Below are 25,491 nucleotides of genomic sequence, written 5' to 3' on the forward strand. Positions count from 1 at the left end.
TCTCGTCCGTGTCATCAGTGTGGGTCAAGGGGCCAGTGGGGCTATTCAACGTTGAAGCTCTGGGCCCTAGTGGTAGGAGGAGGGACTACAGGCGGACCCGTGGATTCATGACCAGGAAACCCCGTGCAGCTGGGCTTTAACATTGAGCGCTCGGTTGACCACCAAAATGTGGTGGTCAAATTTCGTGTTCTCTCCTCCGTGTCATCAGTGTGGGTGCTGGGGGCGTGTTCTCTCCTCCGTGTCATCAGTGCCCATGGTACTGGGGCGTGTTCTCTCCTCCGTGTCATCAGTGCCCATGGTACTGGGGCGTGTTCTCTCCTCCGTGTCAGCAGTGTGGGTGCTGGGGGCGTGTTCTCTCCTCCGTGTCATCAGTGCCCATGGTACTGGGGCGTGTTCTCTCCTCCGTGTCATCAGTGCCCATGGTACTGGGGCGTGTTCTCTCCTCCGTGTCAGCAGTGTGGGTGCTGGGGCGTGTTCTCTCCTCCGTGTCATCAGTGTGGGTGCTGGGGGCGTGTTCTCTCCTCACTTCCGCATTTGACCACCAAAATTTGGTGGTCAAATTTCGTGTTCTCTCCTCCGTGTCATCAGTGTGGGTGCTGGGGGCGTGTTCTCTCCTCCGTGTCATCAGTGCCCATGGTACTGGGGCGTGTTCTCTCCTCCGTGTCAGCAGTGTGGGTGCTGGGGGCGTGTTCTCTCCTCCGTGTCATCAGTGTGGGTGCTGGGGGCGTGTTCTCTCCTCCGTGTCATCAGTGTGGGTGCTGGGGGCGTGTTCTCTCCTCCGTGTCATCAGTGCCCATGGCAAAAGCATAGATATTAAAAACAATAGATGGCCTGGCTGATGCAGTTCGTTGGAGCGATGTGTGTGCAAAAGGGGGCGAAAGTGCGTCGCTGCCCAAGTGGTGTCACTCATGCGACTCATCCATGTCTCTCGCTGCCACTCAAGTGACTACTGGCCAATCACAGCACGTCTTTTCCGGGACATCTGTTACGCATGCAGAAGCTTCACAAGGAATCTCGTGAAAATGTTGCCCCCTCTGGAGAACACACACCCCAGAGCCGGAAGAGTCGTCTACCTTTATATGTCTATGCTGGGCAAAAGGGCCTTTCTGTGTGGAGTTTGCATGTTCTCCCAAAAAACATGCAGTAATCCTGGTCTCTATATACGTCCCCCTGGCCAGCTGGGGCGCCTGTCGGAGGGGAAAGGAACTGGTTGGAATAACGTGTTCGTTCCACGTGCTATGTCAGTAGTGCCCAGGATTACATTAGATAATTGACACTGGGTGAAAAAAAGGGTTGCAAAAATTGTGGGATAAAAAGAAAAGAAAAAAAATACTTGCTTAATTTGGTGGTTTCAGTGTATGTGGAAATATGTGCATTTGATACCCCTTTCATAACTATTAATAAAATATAAATGAAAGTTGCGACATCGTCGCTCTGTATGTGCTTGTGTACTGCGTGCATACATACAGCCACTATTTACCCAGTAGAGATGGCACGACTCCATCTCTTCTCACTCACTTTAATCATTTTACCGGGTGCAACGTCAGAAACGACATTTTAAACAGAAGAACGGAAATAGCTTTTAAGGCACTTATTTATTTTACCATAGGTAGGTTGGGTATGGCATGCTGCAAACAAGCAGCACACAACGAACGCGTTGCGGCCGAAGCCTTCGTCAGCGTTGTATACTGCACACAAAAACTGGTGTCACATTTATAGTGTCCGTGGTTGTAGCACCAACCCCTGTCCGTGTCGAAACAACGTCCAACCAATCACAGTACCGGAAGTGCAGTCACATAACATTTATATCAACCATAAATATATTAAGCTTATACATGATTTTGAGTCAATGCATGCATGTGTGAGTTGCAATGCAATGCAACCATCAACCCACACACAGTATCACCTGAGATTGGATGCATCACATCCACCTGTTTTCTCTTTGACAATGTTTTGCTTCTAAGTAGGGGGTACACAAATATCACAAATAGAGTAGAACGTAAAATGATGGTTAGTGTATACCTACAGCCATTTATGTCTATGCCTGCCTGCCTGCCTTGAGCATTCCTTTCCACTTTATTATTTTTAGTCTTTTGTGTTGCCAGAAATCGTACATTTCGGCCTATACCAATCATACTGTACGGCCTGCAGTATTATTATTACTAGAACAGAGCACGCACAATTGCAACTGATCTGGATAAACGTCTGGACTACAGCAGGCTTTTCAAAGCGTGCGTATGTGTGGAATTTACTGCGTGTGTACAGCGGCGTTTGGAAAGATCCAATTGATATCCACTTACGCACACATCACGCACCTGTATTTATTTTATTTTATTTATTTTATTTATTTTATTTATTTTATTTATTTTATTTATTTTATTTATTTTATTTATTTTATTTATTTTATTTATTTTATTTATTTTATTTATTTTATTTTATTTTATTTTATTTTATTTTATTTTATTTTATTTTATTTTATTTATTTTATTTATTTTATTTATTTTATTTATTTTATTTATTTTATTTATTTTATTTATTTTATTTATTTTATTTATTTTATTTATTTTATTTATTTTATTTATTTTATTTATTTTATTTATTTTATTTATTTTATTTATTTTATTTATTTTATTTATTTTATTTATTTTATTTATTTTATTTATTTTATTTATTTTATTTATTTTATTTATTTTATTTATTTTATTTATTTTATTTATTTTATTTATTTTATTTGATGCAGTTGTGAACAATAGCCAAGTAAGGGTTATAAAATACATATCCATTGGCCAATCAAATGGTTCACTGCAGCTCAACAGTCAGTGTGAGGGGGGGGGGGGGCAGGAGATATCTGTGAGCTCTGCGTTTAAAGGCTTGAAGGCCATGGTCTGTGATGGAGTCCACCACATGCTCTGGTAGGCTGTTCCATTGTCTGTGATGGAGTCCACCACATGCTCTGGTAGGCTGTTCCATTGTCTGTGATGGAGTCCACCACATGCTCTGGTAGGCTGTTCCATTGTCTGTGATGGAGTCCACCACATGCTCTGGTAGGCTGTTCCATGGTCTGTGATGGAGTCCACCACATGCTCTGGTAGGCTGTTCCATTGTCTGTGATGGAGTCCACCACATGCTCTGGTAGGCTGTTCCATTGTCTGTGATGGAGTCCACCACATGCTCTGGTAGGCTGTTCCATTGTCTGTGATGGAGTCCACCACATGCTCTGGTAGGCTGTTCCATGGTCTGTGATGGAGTCCACCACATGCTCTGGTAGGCTGTTCCATTGTCTGTGATGGAGTCCACCACATGCTCTGGTAGGCTGTTCCATTGTCTGTGATGGAGTCCACCACATGCTCTGGAGGGAGCATGTCCTGGAGGTCCCTAGGTCCCTTCTGTGGCTAAGGCTGTCGATGGAAAGTGTTGTCCTGGTAGTGTCCTGGTCAACTCCAATTATTTTGAGGGCCTTCCTCTGAATATTGTCCAGCAGACCAAGATGTGTTGGTGGGGCACTCATCCAAGTGAGTGAGGCGTACTCCATGTATCCTTGATATCAATAATGTAATAACTCAATATTTCCTTATTGTACAGTAGGTCGAAAAGGCAGTCAGTCAGTCAGGCCCTGTTCCAACAGACGTGGAACAGACGTGGAACTCTGGTGTGAAGAAGAATAGTCTAAGTCCACACTATTGATCCATAATGTATAAATGATAGATACGGGTTCAGGACAACGAGGCCTTTTCGTGGAGGGGTCAGAATGAAATTTGGAATTAAACCTTTTTTTCTCTTTGGTACTCAATTGGCGGCTGAAGAAAGTAAAACACATTCAAATACCACAGACCTCGACACATGTATGCAGGGCCATTAACGCCACAGCCACACGCCACTCCACCACCGTGCCCCTGACTTTGTAGGAACCATGTAGAATACATACCCCACATCTACACATCTATAATGGCCCCTCTGTTCCAGCTCCACACAGATGGTCTTCTTCAACTCAGTTACAGAGCAGATGTCAACAGACAGGGGTCAGGCAAGCCCAACCCTACATGATTCATCCCTAAACACAGTGACAGCAGCACTTCACTCACCTGTAGGACAGTAAACACATGTGTAACACTGAACACAGTGACAGCAGCACTTCACTCACCTGTAGGACATTGTAATGTAAACACATGTGTAACACTGAACACAGTGACAGCAGCACTTCACTCACCTGTAGGACATTGTAAACACATGTGTAACACTGAACACAGTGACAGCAGCACTTCACTCACCTGTAGGACATTGTAAACACATGTGTAACACTGAACACAGTGACAGCAGCACTTCACTCACCTGTAGGACATTGTAAACACATGTGTAACACTGAACACAGTGACAGCAGCACTTCACTCACCTGTAGGACATTGTAAACACATGTGTATCACTGAACACAGTGACAGCAGCACTTCACTCACCTGTAGGACATTGCAGGATATTTTATGATACCTACATACAATTATCTCCCATTCAAGCAGTGGCACTAAAACTCAAAGTGCTTCACAGCTCTGGCATGGTGCTAATAATAATAATAATAATAATAATAATAATAATAATAATAATAATAATAATAATAATAAAACTTTATTTGTAGCACCTTTCATGACATGAAATGCAGCTCAAAGTGCTTTACAGAGCAATGAAGAGAGAAAAAAAGAAAAGAAAAGCAAGGCATAAACATTAAAAAACAAGAGCAGTACTGCAATACAGTGAGGACATGAATAACAAAAAAAAATCAATTAAAAGCAAGGGTGTAGAAGTGGGTCTTGAGCTGTGCTTTAAAAATGTCTACAGAGGCTAAGAAGCTGCGTCCAACATGCAGCTAGCGTCGCAAAACACACACCACAGATCCAAATCAAATAATGTTTACATGGCATTTGTATACCCAACAAAACACGGCAAAGATAACAAGGCCAATGTAATTGCACTTCTGGAGAGCAGAGGGCAAGTTGTGGAGAGGAGAGGCCTTGTTGTGCACCCTGAACATCCTTGGTTGGGAGCCAGCCCAGATGGTATCATTTGTACTATCCCTATCTCTAACCCTAACCTAAACATAACCGCAAGCACGGGAGCAGTGCATGTACGCCAACCTTAATGCATGTTCGGACTGTGAGGGCTTTTATCTCACTGTGCAGCCCCACAGTGAGATAAAACTCCTCTAACCCACACTCACATGTGCATTCTACTCTAACCTCTAGTATTGACATTTGCAATGATTATATTATATTATAATGCATAAAACACAATCAGTATGTGAAAAGGGCTTGGTGACAATATGCACTGTTGTACTAATGTTCTGTTCTTTATTTAGTTCCTGAAATGGCAACATATGGGGCAGGGGGTGGAGTCAGCTGTGATGCAGAGGACCATACCAACATGCTTGATTGAGAAGGGGGGAATTGGGAATTGTTTAGGGATTCCAGTTGGCTCTAATTGCTGTCCACCCCTTTGTGCATTTATTGGTTTGGTCCACCACTATATAAGTCTCCCTCATGTGTCATTTAGACAGGTCTGTTGGTTGAGTTAATTTCCTGTTTGGTTCAACATTATTTTCATTTAAGTTATTTTAATTTAAGTTATGTTATGTTGACCTCAATGGCCCTACCACTTCAGTTGTTGAAACTTTTGTTAATTATTTGTTACTTTTGATATTAAAACAAACTTTGAGTTTGAAAACCTGTGTCCTCTTTAAGCTTTGGCTGCTCGGTCCCTCACACGGAATAACGGGACTTCGGATCTATGGGCAGTTCCCGCCCAGATGGGGTTCTTGGTGCTACACAGCCTGGAGATCAAGTGCCGCTTCAAGAGTTCCACATCTCTGTCAGACCTTCTGAGACAAATAGTGACATAAAGCCCTTGGATGATGGACAGTATCTAATGCGCACCAATGGAATACTACCTCCAGGTTGGTAAAATAAATTATTGTATAACACTCTATACCAATGTGCTTTCAGTCACAGTTGGCCATGATGTGCCTATATGCCTACAAAGCTGCCAGCTGGTTGTCTGGACACTAACTGAGCACATCGAGGTGGACATATCCCATTTAATAAAGACTACACTGATGGACATTGTGCAACACCTGGAGAAGTTCTTCTTGTTACACATGGTACCCAAGTTGGCTGATGATTTTGCTGCATGAGAAAAATATCTGGAAAATATCTGGATCTCTTTAAGTGAATGGATCACTGTCACTGCATGGATCACTGGATGGATCACTGTCACTGCATTGCGTTAAACTCTATTGCATTTGAAAACCTGCAGTACACAAAACAAAGTCTTTCATTAATGTTTGTCCTAGGACACAAATCATCATTCATGTTATGTAATATATACTGTAACTGGATTATCTCATTTTCAAATTCATAGTCATTTCTTCGTACGTGGCCTTTTGAAGCATTTGCTAAATCAGTTACATTAATGTCATAAAAACCTGATCTACAACTGGCATTGTTGATGTGCGGGCAAAGCTTTGTAAACGAGCTCTCAGGGCACGGTGCAGTCTAGATGTCTTGCTAGGTGGAGCTTTGGCATAAATGTGGTCCTCCATTCCTGGGACTGGCCACTCTGTGTGGACATCATGTGAGCTCTTTGACACAGGACTGTGGTTAAAATGTAGAAAAACAGCTCGCAATTAACTCTCTCTCTCGTTGCGAGTACCACGGTTTGGTGCAACTCTCTCTCTCTCGTTGCGAGTACCACGGTTTGGTGCAGCCGCTCATGGAATTCATGTTGTCGCCAGAGACGCGCCCACACTACTCGTCATCACCCCAAGCTGCCCCCACCCGGCCACACAAGGAACGCTAGCTCTACTGGATAGCTGCCCCCACCCGGCCACACAAGGAACGCTAGCTCTACTGGATAGCTGCCCCCACCCGGCCACACAAGGAACGCTAGCTCTACTGGATAGCTGCACCCACCCGGCCACACAAGGAACGCTAGCTCTACTGGATAGCTGCCCCCACCCGGCCACACAAGGAACGCTAGCTCTACTGGATAGCTGCCCCCACCCGGCCACACAAGGAACGCTAGCTCTACTGGATAGCTGCCCCCACCCGGCCACACAAGGAACGCTAGCTCTACTGGATAGCTGCCCCCACCCGGCCACACAAGGAACGCTAGCTCTACTGTATATTACTGTTATACATTATCTACAGAAAATACAATATAGCATTATGCAGATTTTCTCATAATAAAATGAGGTGTGGTTCGATGTCACTGAAAGCACAAAGATACTGTAACTCGACCTATACCTACTCGACCTACTGCATTAGTGACCCACTCACACACTCAATTATCATGAAAGCTATTTAAAATAAATTGGGACTACAAAATGGTGTATCTTTTCATCTAATAGTACAGTAGTGTGTCCCCAGAATTATTGCTGACTTTAATATTACAGTTTTACCATTTCCATCACACCTCCCCTGGGATGGTGTGGAAATACAAACAGTGTTTACACTGATCCTTGTGCCCCCTGCAAAAGGGGCCCCGTGTACTGAAATAATTGATTAGGCCTATCAGTCAGCTACCATTGGCCATTATCTCCCAGAATGCAATTTCTTTTGTGACTTACACACTCATCTCATTAATAAGTAAGCTAAAGCAGGGGTTGTTTTGGCAATATAGCGCCATCTGGAAGATAAGGGGTCAGGCATTTTTCTTGTCTTGCTCCCAACCATTACTGTTTCTTGGTTACACTACTGCACTGCATGCACGCACACACGCACACGCACACTCACGCACGCACGCACGCACGCACGCACGCACGCACGCACGCACGCACGCACGCACGCACGCACGCACGCACGCACGCACGCACACACACACACACACACACACACACACACACACACACACACACACACACACACACACACACACACACACACACACACACACACACACACCATAACCATTTTCATGTCTGCATTATAAAGTATGTTGTTCATATGCTGCGTTGCTCGGAACAGGACATGGAACAGGACATGGGCATGGGCAGGACAACAAGACAACAGGACATGGGCATGGGCAGGACAACAAGACAACAGGACATGGGCATGGGCAGGACAACAAGACAACAGGACATGGGCATGGGCAGGACAACAAGACAACAGGACATGGGCATGGGCAGGACAACAAGACAACAGGACATGGGCATGGGCAGGACAACAAGACAACAGGACATGGACATGGGCAGGACAACAAGACAACAGGACATGGGCATGGGCAGGACAACAAGACAACAGGACATGGACATGGGCAGGACAACAAGACAACAGGACATGGGCATGGGCAGGACAACAAGACAACAGGACATGGGCATAATGCGGTAACCCTTCATTTTACGGTACAGTAATTACCAGGTAACTACTAGGTAATTACCTGGTAATAATAGGTAAGTACCTGGTATTACCTGGTAACAACCAGGTAGTAGTTATAAGTATTTGCCCATTAATTACCTGGTAATTACATGGTAACTTCCAGATACATTACTCAGTAATTACTATGTAATTACCAAGTATTACCCCAGTATGTATAACTATTTACTGTATAATCTCCTGGTAATTATATGGAACTTACCATGGTAAATGACACACTGGTTGCCAGGTAATGACCAAGTATGTTCCTGACAATTACCAGGTATTTATACGTTTTTAGTATGTAATTACCAGCTAACTACCCGGTATTTACTCTGCAACCAGGCACGATACCCTGGTTGCAGGGTATCGGGTAGGTATGTAGGTACTATAGGTATACCAAGTATTTTCAACAACTACCAGGTATTTACTCTGCTACCAGGCAAGTTACCCAGTAGGTACTAGGTCATTACCAAGTATTTTCCTGACAACTACCAGGTAATAACATGGTAACTGTATTCACTGTGTTTACATGGGTACTACCCATGAAACACGTGGGTAGTAGCCTACCAGGCAATTACCTGTTGTACTAGGTAATTTCCTGACAACTACCATGTAATTACCTGATAGGTACCCAGTAAGGAAGGAGGAACTGCACTGTAAAAGGAAGCGTGCTCTATTTCCATGATATTACCATGTACCTACCTGGCAATTGTAGATTATAATCCTCCCCATTACCCATCAGGGTGTATTTTGAACTTTGAACTTTGAATTTTGAACTGGCAATAACTGTTAATTACCAGGTATTTACTGTGTAAATTAACAGGTAAAACCAAGCAAGTTACCGTGTAAGAAAGGTGTAATTGTACTGTGAAAGGAAGCGTGGTTTGTTACAGTGAAAGTACAGGGTAATATTATGGAAACAAACCACGCTTCCTTTCACAGTACAGTTCCACCTTTCTTACACGGTAACTTGCAAGGTTTTACCTGTTAATTTACACAGTAAATACCTGGTAATTAACAGTTATTGCCAGTTCAAAATTCAAAATACACCCTCATGGGTAATGGGGAGGATTATAATCTACAATTACCAGGTAGGTACATGGTAATATCATGGAAATAGAGCACGCTTCCTTTTACAGTACAGTTCCTCCGTCCTTACTGGTTACCTATCAGGTAATTACATGGTAGTTGTCAGGAAATGACCTAGTAACAACTGGTCATTTCCTGGTAGGCTACTACCCACGTGTTTCATGGGTAGTACCCATGTAAACACAGTGAATACAGTTACCATGTTATTACCTGGTAGTTGTCAGGAAAATACTTGGTAATGACCTAGTACCTACTGGGTAACTTGCCTGGTAGCAGAGTAAATACCTGGTAGTTGTTGAAAATACTTGGTATACCTATAGTACCTACATACCTATAGTACCTGCAACCAGGGTATCGTGCCTGGTTGCAGAGTAAATACTTATAAATACCGGGTAGTTAGCTGGTAATTACATACTAAAAACGTATAAATACCTGGTAATTGTCAGGAACATACTTGGTAATTACCTGGCAACCAGTGTGTCATTTACCATGGTAAGTTCCATATAATTACCAGGAGATTATACAGTAAATAGTTATACATACTGGGTAATACTTGGTAATTACTGAGTAATTACTGAGTAATGTATCTGGAAGTTACCATGTAATTACCAGGTAATTAATGGGTAAATACTTATAACTACTACCTGGTTGTTACCAGTAATACCATGTACTTACCTATTATTACCAGGTAATTACCTGGTAGTTACCTGGTAATTACCGTACCGTAAAATGAAGGGTTACCCATAATGCTTGCTGCGAAATATTAATTCAGGATCATAATAATAACTGTCAATACTGGGAAACATGAGAATACTTAAAGGAGAAATCCAGACCAAAACAAATACGGGCCGGGCCTTAATACGGTACAGAACCCAGGGCCGGGCTAGGCCGGGCCTTAATACGGTACAGAACCCGGGGCCGGGCTAGGCCGGGCCTTAATACGGCACAGAACCCGGGGCCGGGCTGGGCCGGGCCTTAATATGGTACAGAACCCAGGGCCGGGCTAGGCCGGGCCTTAATACGGTACAGAACCCAGGGCCGGGCTAGGCCGGGCCTTAATACGGTACAGAACCCGGGGCCGGGCTAGGCCGGGCCTTAATACGGTACAGAACCCAGGGCCGGGCTAGGCCGGGCCTTAATACGGTACAGAACCCGGGGCCGGGCTAGGCCGGGCCTTAATACGGTACAGAACCCGGGGCCGGGCTAGGCCGGGCCTTAATACGGTACAGAACCCGGGGCCGGGCTAGGCCGGGCCTTAATACGGAAGCTAGAGGGTAACAAACGGTGCATGTGTGAGTACCAGGACACTATTAAAGGACCACTTCACCACTTTTCAACCTACCTTAATATCATTCTGTGTCTCATGGGAGGGCTGTGGACAGTTCAGAAACCCGCCCACCAGTGACATCATCGATGGGGAATCCAAGCTAATAGAACACCCTCCCTTCCAGCTCCAGGCAGAGGCCAGGAGCGTCAACAAACCAACAGCTCTCATCTCTCCTGGACAGGGCGTCTGCGTTTCCATGGGCCTTGCCCGACCTGTGCTCAACAGTAAAATTAAAATTCTGCAAATCCAAAAACCATCTTGTCACTCTTGCATTACTGTCCTTAGCTGTTGACATCCACTTTAATGGTGCATGGTCAGTCACCAGTGTAAACTTCCGGCCCAGTAGATAATAGCGTAACTTGTGTAGAGCCCATTTAATCGCCAAACACTATTTCTCTACAGTGGAATAATTCAGTTCATGTTTCTGCAACTTACGACTTATATAGACCACTGGGTGTTCCTCTCCATCCTGGCCTTGAGATAGTACCGCTCCAATCCCTGTTCCTGAGGCGTCTGCATGCACAACGAAGGGTATTTTAAAGTTAGGTGTCCTCAAAACCGGCTCTGTGCATAGGGCTTTCTGGAGGGTGGCGAATGCTTCCTCTGCCTCGGCCGTCCAGACCACATGATTTGGGAGGCTTTTCTTGGTCATCTCATTTAGAGGTACTGCAATTGTAGCAAAGTGGGGAATGAAACATTGATAATAGCCGATTAGGCCCAAAAATGTTTTTACCTGGCGCTTAGTGGAGGGTTTAGGCCAGATTTTTACCGCCTCCACTTTCCGGAGTTGTGGTTTCACATCGCCTCTTCCTATTGTGTAGCCCAGATACTGGGCCTCCTCTAGGCCCAGGTGGCACTTCTTGGGGTTGGCTGTCAGACCAGCGTGCCGCAGGGCCCCCAGGACAGCTCTCAAGTGTCCTAGATGGGAAGTCCAATCACTGCTGTAAATTATAATATCGTCAATGTAGGATGCCGAGTACTCACGATGGGGTCTGAGGATTCTGTCCATCATGCGCTGGAACGTGGCAGGCGCTCCATGGACCCCGAAAGGCAGGACCCGGTAGTGGTACAGTCCATCCGGGGTGGAAAAGGCCGTCTTCTCCCTGGCAGCCTCAGTGAGGGGCACCTGCCAGTACCCTTTAGTGAGGTCAAGGGTCGATATGAAGCGGGCCGGGCCTAAGCGTTCAATAAGCTCATCAACTCTGGGCATAGGGTAGGCATCAAAATTGGAGATCTCATTTAATTTCCTAAAATCGTTGCAGAACCTCTCAGTGCCATCTGGCTTGGGAATTAAAACAATAGGGCTTGACCAGGCACTCTGCGATTCCTCAATTATCCCCAAGTCCAACATCTTTTTGACCTCGTCTCTGATGGTTTCCCTCTTAGCCTCAGGGATACGATACGGGCGGAGCCTCACCTTCTTTCCTGGCTCGGTGACTATATCATGTTGTATCACATCAGTGTGCCCCGGCAGGTCGGAGAACACATCTTGAAACTGGCTGGTCAACTCTATGAGATCTTGACGGTGGGTCGGGGCCAGTTGGGGGCCTAGCGGTACCTGTGAGGGGTCAGAGACTGGGGCTTCTGCAATGAATGAGGTTATCGGAACACAGTCAGGGGGGTGCCACTTCTTTTGGGAGATTCACATGATAGATTTGACAGGACTTTCTCCTCCCGGGTTGTCTCACCTTGTAGTTGACCTCACTGACCTTTTTAACCACCTCATAGGGCCCATGCCACTTGGCGAGGAACTTGCACTCGGCCGTTGGGACAAGGACGAGGACAAGTTCTCCAAGCTTGAATTCCCGTATTTTGGCATTCCGGTTGTAGACCCGGGCTTGAGCTTGCTGTGCCTGCTGCATATGCTCTCGCACGAGGGGCCAGACCTTAGCCATTCGTTCTCGCATCTGGTCAACGTACTCTATGACAGAGCGATGAGGGGATGGCTGTTGTTCCCACGCCTCTCTGGCCAGATCCAGCAGGCCCCTGGGTCTCCGTCCATACAGCAACTCAAATGGGGAAAACCCCGTGGACGCCTGGGGGACCTCTCGGATGGAAAACAAGACATAAGGTATTAGCTGGTCCCAGTCTTTCCCATCAACATCAACAACATTCCTGAGCATGCGTTTGAGGGTTTTATTAAAACGTTCAACGAGCCCGTCAGTCTCTGGGTGGTAGACTGACGTTCTTATCTGTCTCACCTTCAACAACTTGCACATCTCCTTCATCAACCGCGACATGAAACAACTTCCCTGGTCAGTGAGGACCTCTTTCGCGATGCCAGCCCGGCTGAACAGGAGGAACAGTTCCTTGGCCACGGTCTTGGCATTCGCCGTCCGTAGCGGGATTGCCTCCGGGTAGCGGGTGGCATAGTCCAGGGTGACCAGGATATACCGATGCCCCCTACTGGACCTTGGCAGGGGACCAATTATGTCCATGGCTATTCTCTCGAAGGGCGTGCCAATTATGGGTAATGGGATCAAGGGATTTCGATAATGTACCTTTGGGGTGGATTTTTGGCACTCTGCACAGCTTCTGCAATATTCCTGGACTGCCTTCTTTACACCTGGCCAATAGAAGCGGCCCAGGATCCTATCATAGGTTTTTTCTACCCCCAAATGAGCCCCCAGCAGATGGGAATGTGCTAGATACAATACTTTGGGAATATAACGTTTCGGCACGAGCAACTGCTCCACCTTGTCTGTGTCCCCTTTAACCACCCTATAAAAAAGTCCATGTTTTACAGCAAAATGTGGAAAAGTGGCATCACTCACCCCGTCCACACGTTTCCCGTCTACGACGGCCACATTTCTTCTGGCTTGCTCCAGGTTTGGATCCTCTAACTGGGCGGTCCCAAACTGTCCTGGTCGGACCCCCGGCTCTACCTCCGCCAGGGGGAACTCTGAGAACGCTTCAGCAAAGCTCTCGTCGGTCGAGGACATGTTGGGCCCCGTGTCCTCCTTCCCGGGGGTCTTGGCGGGGACGCGCGCCTCTCCATCGGTCCCGGTTCCAGACGACAGGGGGACATCGGACGGGGCGGCACATGCATGCACCGGCTTGACTTTAGTTGTGCGCCGGGGCATTTTCTTTTTCCTCCCTCTCTTGTGTTCAACGGTCTTGCGGTCCCACAACCGCCAGAAAATGGGGCAGTCTCGTCCTATCAGCACTGGAACTGGCAATTTTTCCACCACCCCGGCCCAGACCTCAAAGGACCCTCGGGTGGTCTGTATCTTGACTTGGGTGGTGGGATAACTCTGTGTATCTCCATGGACGCAGGAAACCGGAATCGAGGGTCCTGGGGTGCCATTTGCTAGTTCGGGCCGGATGAGGGTCACGTGACTTCCGGAGTCCAACAAGGCTTCGGCATCTTGGTCCCCTACTTTAACAGGGAGCCTGGGGGCCTCGGTGCCCTCGTGGGCCCAGCAAGTGGTGAGATAGCTAGCACCCCTCTGTGGTGGATCCGGTGGGCCCTCTGTAGGCATGGACTCCTCATTCCCTGGGCAACTCCAGGACAAGTGGCCCTCCTGGCCACAGGTGAAGCACCTTCGACGATCTCGAGTTGCGGCCGGGGGTCGGGTTGAATCCGGCCTGCTGGTAGGGACCTGGTGTGGGGCCTCCATATTACCCTTTTTCTGCCGGGGTTTATCTCCCCGGGGGTCAGGACGGGCCGGGCGTGAGTTCTCCTGCCGACTGCCTCGCATTAGGTCCTCTGTGACCTGGTAGTTTTCCAGTAACTCTATCAGGGCATCAACGTTGGTTGGGCTGTTGTGGGCGACGTGTCGTTTGGCCTCGGCCGGTAGTGCCCTAGTGCACCGATCCAGCACAATTCTATCCAAGGCTGCGGGTCCCTCCCCCGACGTCAACCAGGCCCGAGTCAGGCGCATCAGGGCGGCAATCTGTGGCCGGACCGGAATGAAGGAGTCATAGGCCCATGCGTGGACCCTCTGAGCTCTGGTTTGAAGGTTGTGTCCATAGTGTGCCAAGATGGCCACCTTCAATTTCTCATAGCTACTTGCTTCTGTGAGCGGCAGGTCCCGGTAGGCCTTCTGTGCTTCTCCGGTCAAAAACGGGGCCAGTATGCCTGCCCACTGCGCCTTTTGCCACTGCTCTCTCTCTGCGGTTCTTTCAAAAATGTCAAGGTATATCTCAATGTCGTCGTCGGCCGTCTGTTTGGTGAGCACCTTGCTGGGTTCAATTATCTCTTCGGACTTGACCAAGTGTCTGCTCAGGTTAGTCATGGCCTCCTGTAAGGCCTCAAGGCCCTGAGCCTGCTGGGCCTGGTTCTGTATGAGCTGGATCAAGGCGTTCTCCATTACGCCCTGTGTCTCACTCACGAGTACTTATTTTATTGTGAATCTGTCAATGCCGGACCGAGGCTACCCACATTCTCCACCAAATGTGGCAACCCAGGGGAGAATAGGCAAGATTCACAATAAAATAAGAGGCTCAGAGTCAGAATCAACATAAATTGTCTTTTATTAACTTGTTAGGGAAAGGGGAAAACGGGGCAAAACATCAACTCAGGGTTCCTCCTGTCTGGGGCTTGGGCTTTTAGTCCTATGGGCAAAGCAGAGAGAGAGCTAGTGACTATCCTGTATTCAGGGGTGGAGAGTGCTGTAGGCTCTCCCTTGTGGAGTTCAGTCGGCTTGTGAAATGTCCATCATACCAGCCTCCTCATGAACAGAGTGATTCCTGCTTCCTCACTCCTCCATTAGTCCAAACTGACTCACCAGGCAGCTTGGGCGTTGGCTATTTAAAAGCTTCTGTTGATTGCCTTACTGGCTGCAGGTGCGTCCATGTCCAGGCTCCCATTGGCTGCAATACCTGTACAGGGTAATATACTCCCTCTATTACCTCCCCCAGCCTCCTTATGTGGGGAATAGGCCTGGCTGTTTCCCCTGGTTTGCCACAACACATTATGTATATATACACATACACACATGTCCACCTGTGGTAGTAGAAACTTAATTATACCACAGGTCGTTTCGAGGAAGCAATCTGATTGGTTGAAACAGCCTTCTAGCCGTGGATCAAACGAGCACCACTCCACACCTAATCAAAACAAAGAATTCAGCTGCTCTGTTTTCCCAGAGCGCAGCAAAGTCGGTGGCTAGGCTAGCTAGTTTCTTGGGACATTTGTGGTCGTAGTGACTACATCTGCCATTAAAAAAGCATGTTTTTTCAGCGATCTTCTTAGTTTTAAGGGTAACTGAATTGTATAATTGCAATATTACACTCGAGGGTGTGGTTTAACGTGATTGTTGCCACTTCAGTGATGCTTTCGGAACTCGACCGCGGAAACCTGCCGCGTGGGTGCAGCTTCTTTTCCATCCACCAGCTGTCTAAAAAGCCGGAAAGACGTCGGGAGTCAGCCTCCTTTGGCCGCGCCTGTCGGCTCAAGTGTGCCCATGCAGTCTCTCTCTCTCTCTCTCTCTCTCTCTCCGCACGCACTGTTCTTTTGGGCATGGAGGCACAGCGCTGAGCGCATCTGAGCGCAGACAGCAGCGCAAAACTGCAGTGTTTTTATGTGTTTCCATAAGCAATTGATTAATGTACTCGTCCATTATTTCGATGAGGGCTTCTCGACCAAGTCTATCCACGGTTGCGCTGCATAAAATATGCCCTCTCCGTCTCCAACTGTGTTTCCTCATCATTCATCCGCCACATTATTTGCTTCATTTCCTTTATCTGTAGCGGGTTGCATTCACATGCAGTGAATCGAAGTCGCTTGGAAGCGAAGTGAAACCCCCGTTTTTTGACGAAGTAGAATGCGGTTCTTTCACACCTGCCAAACGAAGCGCACTTTCCGACAATACGCAGCAGGATTCGTTGTAATCGCAGTAAAGCATTCTGGTGTGAATGCGACATGTGTTTTACTGTAGGCTACTGTAACTGTGACTGGTGTCAACTCAAACAACATGTATTCAGGATAATGGTTAATTAAACCATTCTGGTAACATTTATTTTATTAACGTTTCTATATTTGGACCGCATCAGGCACTGTCAACAACTATAATTGCAATTTAATATATATATTAAATACAAGCTAGTTAATTCAGCATTCTTTTATTGACCGGTCAGGCCGCCCTCATGGTAGGCCTCGGACGAGGCCTATACTACTAGGCCGCACTTCAGTTCAGCGCCTTATAAGGAAAGTTGCGTGGCACATCTATGTTGAATATATGTTCACAGTGAAAGGCACGTGTTGTTGAAGACTGCCACACGCCCACTCGCTACGCGTGGTCCGTTTGGGAAACCCAGCCATTGTTGATAACAAATTATGTTATACATGGTGTGATTATTATTTCAAAGGCTTATAGGCTTACTTCGTAATGATTATAATCAATTTAATCAATTTGAAGTTAGAGGACAGCACAGACACACCTAGTGCATCCTTGAGCAAACAGAAGATGCACCCTCTTACATGACAGGACGGTGCTACAGGCTGCTTACATTGCACTTAGACCAGTCAGTGACTTCTCGACACTGTGACACTATACTTTAGTGTTGAAAGTAGCCGATCTACAAGCGCTGTGATGTTTTGTGAGCTTTTAGATTGGCTATTTTTGTTGTATGGCGGTGTCAGCCCTGAAAGGCTCTTTTGTTACCAGTTCCTGCCTTTGATCAGTCCTCTATGGAGGCAGTGTGCTGCGAGGAAGGAAAATCATCTATCATGATTGACTTTTTTCCATTCACTTGTGATGTCATATAGTAGCAGCCTGGACGAGGCGCCTCAGGTAGGTGCTAAGTCATGAGGAGATGCAGGTACTTCATCCTTGTCAGAACGGAAGTGATTACAAGGAGAGACCCTCAAGACCACCAACAAACTAGACTAGACTGGTACGTAGCCATAGTTATGGCAGGCCCCAATGCAGGCTATTTAGCAGCTGGTTTTAATTAGTTATAAGTGAAAAACACAATGCATTCATCACGCGAAGCCCCGCACGAATGTAACACATGATGCCATAGGTGTGTGTGTGTGTGTGTGTGTGTGTGTGTGTTTGTGTGTGTGTGTGTGTGTGTGTGTGTGTGAAGCCCGGCACGAATGTAACACGAGCGTCACACAAATGCCATATAGGCGTCGATGTACGCGCAAATGTGTTATTGAACGTCTGCTGTGTTTTGCGTGAGTGCGTGCGTGAGTGCGTGCGTGCGTGCGTGCGTGCGTGCGTAACAAAAAAGAAAAAACAATATATATAGCTGCAAGCAGCGATAGGACAGGGCCAGGCAATCAGACAAATCACCCCTGTGTGAACTGAGCGTTGCAGGCTGCTCAACAACACCGCTGCAGTTATAGTTAGTGCTCAGTGTGAAAGGGCCTTTTCGGCTGCAAACAGTGACACTTTAGATCACCCAGCGGTATTGCAGCTTGTACGTTTTTCTTTTATTATTATTTTTTTTTTTACACACATTTCTTCACAGTGACAGGCTTTTGGCCAAACAAGGCCAGGCATGAGTTATCCCTGTTCAAAGTGCTCGTTGATGGATTATTTTGATGTTGTTTACACACCATTTCAAGTTGGACAGGTCACCATATCTGTTTGTCCGGTTTGTCCCATCATTTTTAACTCTAGCCTATTCTCTGTTTGTGACTTTGTTATTCATAACAAATATTTCCTGGCCTTATCATCATTTAGAACAAAAGGGTTTCGGGTCTTCCAACATCATACCCCTCACTCGGGTGACCCAGCCAGGCTGATCAAGTCCCGGCTTACGTCCCAGTAGCTACCCTCGATCAGTCCATTAGGGAAAAAACCAGGGACACACAATCCGCTTCTCCAGAACTACTCTGCCGGTACTGGGTGGGCCATCCGACGGGTACCGGACGCGTGGAGGGACTAGGCACTGTGGCTTGACTCCAGGCCGGGCACCTCCTATGCCTCACCAGGTCCTGCCCAGGACCTGCATGCGTTGCACCAGATTCCCAGCACATACTTTAAAGCCTAGGTTTTTGTAATCGGATTACATCCATGGGTATTTTTTTTACATTTTGGCTTAAAGCCTGGTCCTTCATGAACCATCGAAATTACTAATATTGGGTTAATAATAATATACATAATTATAAATGACTTAACACTCGTTATCACTGTGTTATATTTATTTTAGAAATGTTTACGTACAAACTTTTCTTTAACTGCGATTTCAGTTAATGGTCTATAGATTGTGTGTAGAACGTTTCATGCAAATTGCAACAATTTTTGTTGCATTTTGATCAAAGATCCTGGGAGGAGATAGATTTGAACAGTTTTTCATAAAATTCAAAATGGTGGGTGATCTAAAGATCAGAGGTGGAAAGTTGTTCGGCATGAGGAGACGCATAATATGCGTAAAGTTTTATTGCCGACCGTCAAATGGTTCAAGCGCTATGCCTGTTCAAAGTTTGCATTTTCAATTGAGTGCTATTGGCGCCACCCTTTGGCCAATGGTTGTGGGCTTCGCGTCCTCACTGTTTGGCACATAGATATATAAGAAAGCTAGATGGCTCACCCGCGCTCTGGCCAATGGAGAGCGACGTTGCTACGTGGCGGCCATCTTACCTCGGGGCCACATAACATTGTGTCTATGGGGCATGTACTTTTAAATAACCACAACTTGCTCCATTTTCAACCGATTTTGTAACGGTTTGGTTTGTTATAAACGTCAGAGACGTCCGCATACTTATATGCTTTTATACGACGTTCATATAAAAAACAAAATTAAGCAGATAAGCGTCCTGAATCATAGCCACGTTGACAACGTTTGTAATAAACCAACCCGTTTGTAAATCCGTCAAGATTTGAGCGAGTTATGACTGTTTCTGTTTGAGCTGCCATAGAACATACTGTACTGTAGCCCCGAAGTAAGATGGCTGCCGGGTGAACGACGTCAGAAACTCCGCCTTGAGCCATCTAGAGTTTATATAAATCTATGGTTTGGCATAGCTCTCATATTGGCAAGTTTCTCGAAAACTGACTGCACGGTTAAGCCTTAACTGCTATTTTTGGCGGAAGGAGAAGAAGAATAGTAATGAATGTCAGTGCTGTCGCCTTCAGATGTCTGACAAGACCATGAATACTTCCTCTCAAGATCAATACAATATATCTTGGCCATGAGGAGTAATAGATTTTTCCTCTAGTTAGGTGACATGGTTATGAAGACATTAACACTAATATATCTTGGCCACGAGGAGTAATAGATGTTTCCTCTAGTTAGGTGACATGGTTATGAAGACATTGGCCATGAGGAGTAATAGATTCTTCCTCTAGTTAGGTGACATGGTTATGAAGACATTGGCCATGAGGAGTAATAGATTCTTCCTCTAGTTAGGTGACATGGTTATGAAGACATTGGCCATGAGGAGTAATAGATTCTTCCTCTAGTTAGGTGACATGGTTATGAAGACGGCCATGAGGAGTAATAGATGTTTCCTCTAGTTAGGTGACATTGTTATGAAGACGGCCATGAGGAGTAATAGATTCTTCCTCTAGTTAGGTGACATGGTTATGAAGACGGCCATGAGGAGTAATAGATTCCTCCTCTAGTTAGGTGACATTGTTATGAAGACATTGGCCATGAGGAGTAATAGATTCTTCCTCTAGTTAGGTGACATGGTTATGAAGACATTGGCCATGAGGAGTAATAGATTCCTCCTCTAGTTAGGTGACATGGTTATGAAGACATTGGCCATGAGGAGTAATAGATTCTTCCTCTAGTTAGGTGACATGGTTATGAAGACATTGGCCATGAGGAGTAATAGATTCTTCCTCTAGTTAGGTGACATGGTTATGAAGACATTGGCCATGAGGAGTAATAGATTCCTCCTCTAGTTAGGTGACATGGTTATGAAGACATTGGCCATGAGGAGTAATAGATTCTTCCTCTAGTTAGGTGACATGGTTATGAAGACATTGGCCATGAGGAGTAATAGATTCTTCCTCTAGTTAGGTGACATGGTTATGAAGACATTGGCCATGAGGAGTAATAGATTCCTCCTCTAGTTAGGTGACATGGTTATGAAGACGGCCATGAGGAGTAATAGATTCTTCCTCTAGTTAGGTGACATGGTTATGAAGACGGCCATGAGGAGTAATAGATTCCTCCTCTAGTTAGGTGACATGGTTATGAAGACGGCCATGAGGAGTAATAGATTCCTCCTCTAGTTAGGTGACATGGTTATGAAGACGGCCATGAGGAGTAATAGATTCTTCCTCTAGTTAGGTGACATGGTTATGAAGACGGCCATGAGGAGTAATAGATGTTTCCTCTAGTTAGGTGACATGGTTATGAAGACGGCCATGAGGAGTAATAGATTCTTCCTCTAGTTAGGTGACATGGTTATGAAGACGGCCATGAGGAGTAATAGATTCCTCCTCTAGTTAGGTGACATGGTTATGAAGACGGCCATGAGGAGTAATAGATTCCTCCTCTAGTTAGGTGACATGGTTATGAAGACGGCCATGAGGAGTAATAGATTCTTCCTCTAGTTAGGTGACATGGTTATGAAGACGGCCATGAGGAGTAATAGATGTTTCCTCTAGTTAGGTGACATGGTTATGAAGACGGCCATGAGGAGTAATAGATTCCTCCTCTAGTTAGGTGACATGGTTATGAATACATTGGCCATGAGGAGTAATAGATTCTTCCTCTAGTTAGGTGACATTGTTATGAAGACATTGGCCATGAGGAGTAATAGATGTTTCCTCTAGTTAGGTGACATGGTTATGAAGACGGCCATGAGGAGTAATAGATTCTTCCTCTAGTTAGGTGACATGGTTATGAAGACATTGGCCATGAGGAGTAATAGATTCTTCCTCTAGTTAGGTGACATGGTTATGAAGACATTGGCCATGAGGAGTAATAGATTCTTCCTCTAGTTAGGTGACATGGTTATGAAGACATTGGCCATGAGGAGTAATAGATTCCTCCTCTAGTTAGGTGACATGGTTATGAAGACGGCCATGAGGAGTAATAGATTCTTCCTCTAGTTAGGTGACATGGTTATGAAGACGGCCATGAGGAGTAATAGATTCCTCCTCTAGTTAGGTGACATGGTTATGAAGACGGCCATGAGGAGTAATAGATTCTTCCTCTAGTTAGGTGACATGGTTATGAAGACGGCCATGAGGAGTAATAGATGTTTCCTCTAGTTAGGTGACATGGTTATGAAGACGGCCATGAGGAGTAATAGATTCTTCCTCTAGTTAGGTGACATGGTTATGAAGACGGCCATGAGGAGTAATAGATTCCTCCTCTAGTTAGGTGACATGGTTATGAAGACGGCCATGAGGAGTAATAGATTCCTCCTCTAGTTAGGTGACATGGTTATGAAGACGGCCATGAGGAGTAATAGATTCTTCCTCTAGTTAGGTGACATGGTTATGAAGACGGCCATGAGGAGTAATAGATTATTCCTCTAGTTAGGTGACATGGTTATGAAGACGGCCATGAGGAGTAATAGATGTTTCCTCTAGTTAGGTGACATGGTTATGAAGACGGCCATGAGGAGTAATAGATTCTTCCTCTAGTTAGGTGACATGGTTATGAAGACGGCCATGAGGAGTAATAGATTATTCCTCTAGTTAGGTGACATGGTTATGAAGACGGCCATGAGGAGTAATAGATTCTTCCTCTAGTTAGGTGACATGGTTATGAAGACGGCCATGAGGAGTAATAGATGTTTCCTCTAGTTAGGTGACATGGTTATGAAGACGGCCATGAGGAGTAATAGATTCTTCCTCTAGTTAGGTGACATGGTTATGAAGACGGCCATGAGGAGTAATAGATTCCTCCTCTAGTTAGGTGACATGGTTATGAAGACGGCCATGAGGAGTAATAGATGTTTCCTCTAGTTAGGTGACATGGTTATGAAGACGGCCATGAGGAGTAATAGATGTTTCCTCTAGTTAGGTGACATGGTTATGAAGACGGCCATGAGGAGTAATAGATTCTTCCTCTAGTTAGGTGACATGGTTATGAAGACGGCCATGAGGAGTAATAGATTATTCCTCTAGTTAGGTGACATGGTTATGAAGACGGCCATGAGGAGTAATAGATTCTTCCTCTAGTTAGGTGACATGGTTATGAAGACGGCCATGAGGAGTAATAGATTATTCCTCTAGTTAGGTGACATGGTTATGAAGACGGCCATGAGGAGTAATAGATTCTTCCTCTAGTTAGGTGACATGGTTATGAAGACGGCCATGAGGAGTAATAGATTATTCCTCTAGTTAGGTGACATGGTTATGAAGACGGCCATGAGGAGTAATAGATTCTTCCTCTAGTTAGGTGACATGGTTATGAAGACGGCCATGAGGAGTAATAGATTCTTCCTCTAGTTAGGTGACATGGTTATGAAGACGGCCATGAGGAGTAATAGATTATTCCTCTAGTTAGGTGACATGGTTATGAAGACGGCCATGAGGAGTAATAGATTCTTCCTCTAGTTAGGTGACATGGTTATGAAGACGGCCATGAGGAGTAATAGATTCCTCCTCTAGTTAGGTGACATGGTTATGAAGACGGCCATGAGGAGTAATAGATTCTTCCTCTAGTTAGGTGACATGGTTATGAAGACGGCCATGAGGAGTAATAGATTCCTCCTCTAGTTAGGTGACATGGTTATGAAGACATTGTGACACTAACTGGAAATACATTTCGATGGCAGTGTGTTTGTATCTGGATGTCGGGTGCTTACCAAATAGCTATACTTATCACCATGACCTTAATATAGAAGCCCATTTGGCCTCTGATTAAAATGTAAAAGGTATATATATAACGTGTGTGTGTGTGTGTGCGCGTGTGCGTGTGTGTGTGTGTGTGTGTGCGCGCGCACATACAGTACACACACATAGTATAATGGGCTTTCATAGTTCCAGACCTCTTTGCAATTGAAGGGCACAGAAATGAGGCTTGCAGTAGTGCTTTGCTAGGATGTTTTAGTGTTATTTAAATGTTACAGTTCCCAGTATTGTTTGAGGTCAAAACCCATATTAAACCTATATTGAATGTTACACTGTCACTGGTCCACTGGTCATATTATCAGTATAGTGTTACGGTAATGAATGCAGTTGGAAAGGTTGTATCAATCCCGCGTTAGTTTATTCCTCAGCACGGACAGAAGAATTGATCCCTGCTATGGGCTTGGCACTGTCGATGGCAATACATCCAGAGTGCTTGCCAATATTACCTCAGTGCTCTTGAACAAGACACTAAAACCATCCACAATTGTGTCAAGGATTCTGGCCTGCAGGTCACACTGCATGTGTGCCAGCCTCTCTAGATTACACATACATTCAGGAATCTCCCTGTGTGCTTCTGTGTGCCGATATAATTGCGACCGCAGGTCGCATTTACTATATGAAAACCTGCATCTCCCGTTCGTCAGTTAGTTCGTCACCCTGCACGGCTACATGGTCACGCCTCACGACAGCACGCCTCCATATGGTCACGCCTTGTGACATGACACCTCCATATATGGTCACACCTCGTGACATCACGCCTTGTGACACAGAATTCAGTACAATCCAGTACAGAATTCATTCCATATGTTGATCTGACGCAGGCGGGATGCATACACGCAACCTCGCCCTTTAGGGGGTCTTACTGGTAACACTGGCATTTAACCAGCAGTATTAACACTGGCACTGGTACTACTGGTAACTGGTATTACTGGTAACACTGGCATTTAACCAGCAGTACTAACACTGGCACTGGTACTACTGGTAACTGGTATTACTGGTAACACTGGCATTTAACCAGCAGTACTTGTGTAATGTCAAAATAAAGACAATAAAGACAAGGACTTGTCAGTGTGTACACAAGACAAGAGAAAATGTTCCTCGTAAAGCCTGTACTGTACGTAGTCCTCCTGACTGGGCCAAAAGGTCCTCGTAAAGCCTGACTGGGCCCTGACTGGGCCCTGACTGGGCCCATTTCTGACTACTTGAAGAGTGAAGACCTAAAACTCCAAATCCTGATAAGAATACAGATACCGTCCTTTGGGGCTAGTTTGGAGCATTTGGCCAACATCACACTGCTCATGCAATATTATCTCTTGGTAGGCTATATGTGGTGGGTTCCACAGGTGTATATGTGGTATGGTAAGAGAATAAAGGTACACTATAATAGATCACCGACTAGGCCATCCTTTTTGGAGAGGTAAAAGAATTTGGTAAAACAGCTAGGCTAAAATACAGGCAACACAGGTTCGTTATGACAATAAAATAAGCTTGGCAAAGAATTGGGTTGAAGCCAAGGTTTAAAAGGTAGGTATGTTTTTCATGACAAAATCGTAGGATGGCATAGCCATTACAGGTTGTTATTCAACAGTGCGGTCAAGCTCTGCCGGTTAGTGCACAACGCACTGTCAACTTCAGGATAAAGATGCTGGTACTCGTCTGGTCTCCTTACGTCTCACCACTCGATCCTGACCGTCTTCACAAGCTCTCCTGAAATTGTGGAGAGGACTCCTCTCGCCGCTGCTCGCTGTGTGCTTCCTCTCTCTCTGGTGACTCTCTGTCAGACTGACTGCTCTTCGCCTTTGAATGCTCCCTCGGTTTGCTCGCACACGCCCCTGCATGCTGACTGGCTCTGTCACTGGGAAACGTGCATGCTGGTTGGTGAAACCTCTCTCGCGCATCACAGGCTCTAAAGCCATAACTAATTATTGTTTGTGTGGTTTGTATGAATGTGGTGGGTGCA

The sequence above is a fragment of the Electrona antarctica genome (assembly GCF_951216825.1).
Source record: "Electrona antarctica genome assembly, chromosome: 9".
Taxonomy (NCBI): Eukaryota; Metazoa; Chordata; class Actinopteri; order Myctophiformes; family Myctophidae; genus Electrona; species Electrona antarctica.